At 37.4% G+C, this 9,293-nt stretch overlaps 1 pseudogene; it reads right to left on the reverse strand.

Annotated features, from left to right (window-relative positions):
• Nucleotides 1-6,636: 6,636 nt before the first annotated feature.
• On the reverse strand, nucleotides 6,637-7,155 carry LOC136397988 (large ribosomal subunit protein uL6 pseudogene; annotated as a pseudogene).
• Between the last annotated feature and the right edge of the window lie 2,138 nt (nucleotides 7,156-9,293).

The raw sequence follows: 9,293 nt of genomic DNA on the forward strand, positions 1-9,293 counted from the left end.
GAAAGACGACAAGGAAGTGATATTGAAGCCCACAGGCCTGGGCTTCAGTACATTACACAGGGCCTATCTTGTGGGAGCTGGAGCAACCGAGGGGGTAATCTGGCGATCGGATAACACCAGGGGCAATCAGCAAGTAGGGAAACCCCAAATTGCCCTCTCCTCCTCACTCACAATTTTCATCCAGGGCTTCCTATATTGGCCAAACCCAGCAGGAGCCAAATAAAGGAGAAAAGGGGCTACTGTGCTGCAGATGCAATATCCACTGCAATAGAGAGCAGCAGGCTAGGAGAACAGGTCTCAGAGAAAACAGATAAGACCAGCAATGATGTCCTCTCCAAATATTAGTATTAGAGAGACAGAAAATTTTCTATGACAAATAGGGGCTTAGAAAAATTCACAAACTTGTTTTTTTCTTTTTTAGTTTATAGATGCCATAAAGCTTCATTTATTCTTTTTTTTAATATTAAATTTAATGCAGTGACATTGATAAATCAGGGTACATATGTTGAGAGAAAATATCTCTAGATTATTTTGACATTTGATCCTGCTGTATACCCCTCCCCAAAGTTAAATTGTCTTCTGTCACCTTCTATCTGGTTTTCTTTGTGCCCCTCCCCTCCCCTAACCCCTCTCTCCTTCTTCACCCCCTCCCCCCTCCCCCAACCTCCCACCCCTGTTGCCATCACATTCTTGTTCATGTCTCTGAGTCTCATTTTTATGTCCCTTCTATGTATGGATTCATCTTAGTTTTTTTTTTCTGATTTACTTATTTCACTCCGTATAATGTTGTCAAGGTCCATCCATGTTATTGTAAAGGATCCGATGTCATCATTTCTTATGGCTGAGTAGTATTCCATAGTATATATGTACCAAAGCTTTTTAATCCACTCGTCCTCTGACAGACACTTGGGCTGTTTCCAGATCTTCGCTATTGTGAACAATGCTGCCACAAACAAGCGGGTGCATTTCTCCTTTTGGAGCCATTCTATGGTGTCCTTGGGGTATATTCCTAAAAGTGGGATAGCTGGGTCAAAAGGCAGTTCGATTTTCAGATTTTTGAGGAATCTCCATACTGTTTTCCACAGTGGCTGCACCAGTCTGCATTCCCACCAGCAGTGCAGGAGGATTCCCTTTTCTCCACATCCTCACCAGCATTTATTCTGTGTTGTTTTGTTGATAAGCGCCATTCTGACTGGTGTGAGGTGATATCTCATTGTGGTTTTAATTTGCATTTCTCTAATGATTAGTGATGTTGAGCATTTTTTCATATGCCTATTGGCCATCTGTATGTCCTCTTTGGAGAAGTGTCTATTCATCTCTTTTGCCCATTTTTGGATTGGGTTGTTTGTCTTCCTGGTGTTGAGTATTACAAGTTCTTTATAAATTTTGGTTATTAACCCCTTATCAGACGTATTGTCAAATATGTTCTCCCATTGTGTAGTTTGTCTTTTTAATCTGATCTTGTTGTCTTTAGCTGTGCAAAAGCTTTTTAGTTTTATATAGTCCCATTTGTTTATCCTGTCTTTTATTTCACTTCCCCGTGGAGATAAATCAGCAAATATATTGCTCCGAGAGATGTCCGAGAGCTTACTGCCTATGTTTTCTTCTAAGATGCTTATGGTTTCACGGCCTACATTTAAGTCTTTTATCCATTTTGAGTTTATTTTTGTGAGTGGTGTAAGCTGGTCATCTAGTTTCATTTTTTTGCAGGTAGCTGTCCAATTTTCCCAACACCATTTGTTAAAGAGGCTGTCTTTACTCCATTGTATTTCCTTACCTCCTTTGTCAAATATCAGTTGTCCATAGAACTGTGGGTTTATTTCTGGGTTCTCTGTTCTGTTCCATTGATCTATATGCCTGTTCTTATGCCAGTACCAGGCTGTTCTGAGTACAACGGCCTTGTAGAATAACTTGATATCAGGAAGTGTGATACCTCCCACTTTATTCTTCTTTTTTAAGATTGCTGAGGCTATTCGTGTCCTCTTTTGGTTCCATATAAATTTTTGGAATATGTGTTCTATATCTTTGAAGTATGTCATTGGTATTTTAATTGGTATTGCATTGAATTTATAGATTGCTTTGGGTAATATAGACATTTTAATGATGTTTATTTTTCCTAACCATGAGCACGGTATATGCTTCCACTTGTTTGTATCTTCCTTGATTTCTTTTATCAATGCTTTGTAATTTTCCGAGTACAAGTCTTTAGTCTCCTTGGTTAAGTTTACTCCTAGGTACTTTATTTTTTTGGTTGTAATTGTGAAGGGGATTGTTTCCTTAATTTCTCTTTCTGACTGTTCATTGTTGGTGTATAAAAATGCTTCTGATTTCTGAGTATTGATTTTATATCCTGCCACTTTGCTGAACTTATTTATCAGGTCCAGTAGTTTTTTGACTGAGACTTTAGGGTTTTCTATATATAATATCATATCATCTGCAAATAATGATAGTTTTACTTCTTCTTTTCCAACTTGAATGCCTTTTATTTCTTCTTCCTGTCTGATTGCTGTGGCTAGGACTTCCAGGACTATGTTAAATAAGAATGGTGAAAGGGGGCACCCCTGCCTTGCTCCTGATCTTAAGGGTATTGCTTTTAATTTTTTCCCATTGAGTATGATGTTGGCTGTGGGTTTCTCATAGATGGCTTTTATCACGTTGAGGTATGTTCCCTGTATTCCCACTTTGCTGAGAGTTTTGATCATGAATGGGTGCTGGATTTTATCAAATGCTTTTTCTGCATCTATTGAAATTATCATATGGTTTTTCTCCTTCTTTTTGTTTATGTGATGAATCACATTGATTGATTTATGAATATTGTACCAGCCTTGCCTCCCCAGAATAAATCCCACTTGATCATGGTGTATGATTTTTTCCATATATTGCTGGATCCGGTTTGCTAATATTTTGTTGAGGATTTTTGCATCTATATTCATCAGAGATATTGGCCTATAATTTTCTTTCTTTGTGTTGTCTTTGCCTGGTTTTGGAATCAGAATTATGCTCGCCTCATAAAAGGAGCTTGGAAGTCTTCCTTCCTCTTGAATTTTTTGAAATAGTTTGAGAAGGATAGGAGTTAGTTCTTCTTTGAATATTTGGTAGAATTCCGTTGTGAAGCCATCGGGCCCCGGACTTTTCTTTGTTGGGAGTTTTTTGATAACTGTTTCGATCTCATTTGGTGTAATCGGTCTGTTTAGGTTTTCTGATTCTTCCAGATTGATTTTTGAAAGATTGTATGTTTCAAGGAATTTGTCCATTTCATCTAGGTTGTCTAGTTTTTTGGCATACAGTTCTTCATAGTATTTTCTTACAATATTTTGTATTTCTGTTGTGTCAGTTGTTATTTCTCCTCTCTCATTTCTAATTTTATTTATTTGAGTCCTCTCTCTCTTTTTCTTGGTGAGTCTACTTAAAGGTTCATCAATCTTGTTTACCTTTTCAAAGAACCAGTTCCTAGTTTCATTGATCCTCTGTATTGTTTCTTTAGCCTCTATGTCATTTATTTCTACTCTGATCTTTATTATTTCCTTCCTTCTACTACATTTGGGCTTTACTTGCTGTTCTTTTTCTAGTTCTTTTAGATGCAGGGTTAAGTTGTTTATTTGAGCTTTTTCTAGCTTCTGACAGTGTGCCTGTAGTGCTATGAACTTCCCTCTCAGCACTGCTTTCGCTGTGTCCCATAAATTTTGAGTTGTTGTATGCTCATTGTCATTCGTTTCTAGGAATTTTTTTATTTCTTCTTTGATCTCATTCTTAATCCATTCATTATGTAACACCCTGCTATTTAGTTTCCATGTGTTTGAGAATTTTTGAGCTTTTCTGCTGTGATTCATTTCTAGTTTCATGCCGTTTAATCGGAGAAAGTGCTTGATATGATTTCAGTCTTCTTAAATTTGTTGAGAGCACTTTTGTGCCCTAACATGTGGTCTATCCTGGAGAATGTACCATGAGCACTTGAAAAGAATGTATATTCTTCTACTTTAGGGTGAAAGGATCTGAAGATATCTATTAAATCGAGGTGATCTAGTGTTTCCAATAAGTCTGCTGGTTTTTTTTGTTAATTTTCTTTCTTGAGGATCTATCTAGTGATGTTAGTGGGGTATTGAAATCCCCTACTCTTATAGTATTGCTGTTGATCTCGCCCTTTAAATCCATCAAAGTCTGTTTTATATATTTGGGTGCTCCTATATTAGGTGCATAGATATTTATAATAGTTATATCTTCCTGTTGGATTACTCCCTTTATCATTATGTAGTGGCCTTCTTTATCTCTTACTATATCCTTTGTTTTAAAGTCCAATTTGTCTGATATAAGTATTGCTACCCCAGCTTTTTTTTCCTTTCCGTTTGCATGAAATGTTTTTTTCCATCCTTTTACCTTCAATCTATGTGTGTCTTTTGTTCTAAGGTGTGTCTCTTGTAGACAACATATGTATGGGTCCTGTTTTCTTATCCACGCAGCTACCCTTTGTCTTTTGATTGGATCATTTAATCCATTTACATTTAAGGTTATTATTGATATGTAGTTGTTTATTGCCATTTTCTTCTTTAAAGGTGTATTCCTTTTTTTGCTATATTCTTTTCCAACTTTGATCTGTTTACAACAGGCCCCTTAACATTTCTTGCAGCGTTGGTTTGGTTGAAATGAATTCCTTGAGTTGTTTTTTGTCTGGGAAGCTTTTTATTTCTCCTTCAATTTTAAACAATAGCCTTGCTGGATAAAGTAGTCTTGGTTGTAAGTTCTTGTTCTGCATTACTTTGAATATTTCTTGCCATTCCCTTCTGGCCTCAAGTGTTTCTGTTGAGAAGTCAGATGTCATCCTTATGGGGGCTCCTTTGTAGGTGATAACTTTTTTTTCTCTTGCAGCTTTTAATATTTTCTCTTTATCGCTTAGCTTTAGTATTTTAATTATGATGTGTCTTGGTGTTGGTTTCTTTGGGTTTCTCTTTAATGGAGTTCTCTGTGCTTCTTGGACTTGTGAGAGTTTCTCTTGCATTAATTTAGGGAAGTTTTCAGTTATGATATGATTGAACAAAGTCTCTATCCCTTGTTCTTTTTCTTCTTCTTCAGGAACCCCTATGATGCGGATGTTATTTCTCTTCATGTTGTCACATAGCTCTCTAAGTGTTTCCTCTGACTTTTTGAGTCTCTTTTCTCTTTTCTTCTCTGCTTTCATGCCTTCATTCCAGTTGTCCTCCAACTCGCTGATTCGATCCTCAGCTGTATCCATCCTGTTTTTAATTCCTTCCATTGTGGTCTTCATTTCTGATATTGTATTTGTCATCTCTGACTGATTCTTTTTTAATATTTCAATATCCTTTTTTATACTTGCTATTTCTTTATTTAGGTTTTCAAACTGCCCCTCCATTGTTGTTCTAAGATCCCTAAGCATCCTTACAATCATTATTTTGAACTCTGCATCTGGAAGTTTGATTATTTCCATATCACTCAGCTCATCTCTCAAAGGTGTCTCTTGTGGTTTCATTTGGGTTGCACTCCTTTGTCTTCTCATAATGGTGTTTTATTTGTAGAGTTGTTTGAGTCTAGGCTTGGTGTTGTCTGCCTCCAGTTTTCAGTTGTGTTATTTCTAGGTCTTCTTGGGTTGGTATCAGCTATTATTTGTAATCCACTTTTGGATTTGGGCAGCTTTGAAGTCTTGATTTGTTTGTTTTCTTAACAGGTGATAGTCTTGTTAACTGATCTCAGCAGGGGGCTTACTTGAAACTGTAACCAGGAATGCTGTGGGTGTAACCTGAGATGCTGAAGGTCTCTTCCACCAACTAATCTCACTGGGGGCAGGGTTTTTTCTCAGCTTCAGTAGGGGGAGGTGTATCTCAGATCTCCATGGAGACCTGAGTTACTGTCCCTCCTCCCCACTTCTTGTTTTCAGCTGTGTCTTGTTGCGCTGATTGGAGCTGGATAGATGTCCCCAGATCTCTGATCCGGAAGCACTTCAGCTCTGTTTTGTGAAAGGTTCAGTCCCTCCCCCAGCTATGGCCGCCTCCAGCACGAATGAGTCAGCTTTTTTTATTTCGTTTCTTGCATACCTTAGCCCCTCACAGTCTTTCCCTCTCCTTGTCCTTTCCACTTGGGAGATAAGCTGGTCTTTTCAACCCACCTTGCTCCCTGGTCGCCAGGTAAGTGGCTGTGAGCAGTAGTTTCTGCTCTTTTTCCTCTGTGAAATCCTCTCTGGGCTCTCAGCCTCACCTCCCCCCCTCCATTTCTGTAAGCAGAGGAGATTCAGGCACTCCTTACCAGGATTATTGTGGCTTCCTCTTTGCTCCTTGGTTTTTGAGAGCTGTTCTTGCAGTTCAGTGTTGGTTTTTCATGCTGATTTTTCCTAAATTGATTTGTATTCCAGTTTGGTGTTGGGAGCTGGGCGTCTGTGCGTCCGCCTACTCCGCTGCCATCTTCAAAAGTCAAGCTTCATTTATTCTATTTATTATTTTTATTTATCTATCTATCTATTTATTTATTTTTTCCTGTTCTTGAAATTGATGTTATTTAATATAGTCCCTTTTTTAATTCCCCTACACTTTTTTTAAATACATGGTTTTTATTACATCTTTAAAATAGAGCAAATAAGTCTGAAGAATTATTCAGCACCTTGCTGTTTCTATAGTTATGACAACCTGAATTTTATTCATCAGCCTGCTCAACTGTCCCTTTTTCAGAAACATAGATACCATCCAAAAATGTTCTGATATCCTTCTTTTTAACTTTTGTGGTGTGCTGGCTGAATTTGATGTAAGTTCAATGCCTTTTCCTTCAAGAATCAACTCATCTTTCTGTACTTAAGATACTGAACAAGCAACGCCTGACCTCATCTGAACCCTGCAGATGCATTTTTCACTCATTGGTGGGGAAGTGAGAGTACACAGACCTCATCTTGTTACGAAAGCTCAGAGTAATGCCCTTGATTACGTTTTGCACGTGACTGCAAATATTGCAAACGGTGGCCAGTTCCTCTCTATTTCCCCACCATTTGTCAACCCAGAGCCTTTTCTTTTTCTTTCCAAGAGGCTGAGTTCTACAGTGATGTGATTGAAGTTCCTCCACAGGATGCCTCGGGGGCCCTTCAAAATAACTATGTCCCTTCAGAGTGATGTCAACATTTCCTGGGATGTAGACAATCTGATTGCTGAGACTGGTCTTCATGGTCTTCATGCTCGTAGTACATGTGCCAAAGAGAGAATGTCTTTGGCCCTAAACCGTTTTCACTTACTCCACTCTTCCTGCTTCTAGCAACCATCAGTTTGCTCTATGTATCTATGGGTATGTTTCTCTTTTGTTTTGTTTATGTATTTGTTTGTTTTTTAAATTTCCACAAATAAAATAAAATGGTATTTATGTTTGTCTGTCTGACTTATTCACTTAGTACAATACCCTCTAGTCCATCCATGTTGTCGCAAATGGCAAGATTTCATTCTTTTAATTGCTATGCAATATTTCATTTTATATATACTATATCTTCTTTATCTGCTCATCTATTGATGAACACCTACGTTACTTCCATATTTAGGCTATTATAAGTAATACTGTAATAAACAAGGGTTGCATATATCTTTTCGAATTAGTGGTTTTGTGTTCTCAGATTAAATATCCATAAGTGAAATTGCTGGGTCATATGGCAGTTTTATTTTTTAATTTTTTTGAGGAACCTCCCTACTCTTTCCCATAGTGACTATACCAGCTTACAACACCTCCAACAGTGCACAAGGAGTTCCTTTTCTCCACATCCTTGACAACACAGTTACTTGTTGACTTTATGATGATAGCCATACTGATGGTTGTGAAGCGGTATCTCATTGTGGTTTTACTTGCATTTCTCTGATAATTAGTGATGTTGAGTATCTTTTCATTCATCTGTTGGCATCTATATGTCCTTTTTAATGATACATCTATTTAGGCTCTCTGCCCACTTTATTTTGGGTTTTTGCAGGGTTTTTTTATGTTGAGTTATATGAATTCATTATATTTTTGGATATTAACCCCTTAATTGGATACATCATTTGTGAATATATTTTCCCACTCAGTAGATTGTCTTTTCATTTTGTTAATGGTTTCCTTTGCTCCATGAATATTTTTAGTTTGATGTAGTTCTGTTTGTTTATTTTTGCTTTTGTTGACCTTGTCTTGGGATACATATTGAAATGATATTGCTAAGACCAATGTCAAAAAGTTTACTGGCTATGTTTTCTTCTAGGAGTTTTATGGCTTTGGGTCCTACATTTAAGTCTTTTTTTTTTTTAAAGTTAGTGAACTCAAATTTTATTCATCATAAAATTTATACAACTCTTTATCACTGTCAAAACTCCCCTCCATTAACTTTTCCTCATCTGTATCTGATGATGAATCACTGTCTTCAACGAGTGCAAAAACAAGCGTGAAAAAGTGAGAAATGCAAGTAAAAAAATCTACAACCACTGTATAAGATACACCAAGTTGTTTTTTTCTGTTGTTGTTGTTTTTTTATAAATTTTTATTAATGTTAATGGGGTGACATTAATAAATCAGGGTACATATATTCAAAGAAAACATGTCCAGGTTATCTTGTCATTCAATTATGTTGCATACCCATCACCCAGAGTCAGATTGTCTTCCGTCACCCTCTATCTAGTTTTCTTTGTGCCCCTTCCCCTCCTCCCTCCCCTCTCCCTCCTTCCCTCCTACATCCTCCCTCCCCCCACCCCTGGTAACAACCACACTCTTGTCCATGTCTCTTAGTCTCGTTTTTATGTCCCACCAATGTATGGAATCATGTAGTTCTTGTTTTTTTCTGATTTACTTATTTCACTCCGTATAATGTTATCAAGTTCCCATCATTTTGTTGTAAATGATCCGATGTCATCATTTCTTATGGCTGAGTAGTATTCCATAGTGTATATGTGCCACATCTTCTTTATCCAGTCTTCTATTGAAGGGTTTTTTGGTTATTTCCATGTCTTGGCCACTGTGAACAATGCTGCAATGAACATGAGGCTGCATGTGTCTTTACATATCAATGTTTCTGAGTTTTGGGGTTATATACCCAGTAGAGGGATTGCTGGGTCATAAGGTAGTTCTATTTTCAGTTTTTTGAGGAACCACCATACTTTCTTCCATAATGGTTGTACTACTTTACAGTCCCACCAACAGTGAATGAGAGTTCCTTTTTCTCCACAGTCTCTCCAACACTTGCTATTACCTGTCTTGTTGATAATAGCTAATCGAACAGGTGTGAGGTGGTATCTCATTGCAGTTTTGATTTGCATTTCTCTAATAACTAATGAAGATGAGCATCTTTTCATATATCT

This window comes from Saccopteryx leptura, chromosome 3 (assembly GCF_036850995.1).
Source record: "Saccopteryx leptura isolate mSacLep1 chromosome 3, mSacLep1_pri_phased_curated, whole genome shotgun sequence".
Taxonomy (NCBI): Eukaryota; Metazoa; Chordata; class Mammalia; order Chiroptera; family Emballonuridae; genus Saccopteryx; species Saccopteryx leptura.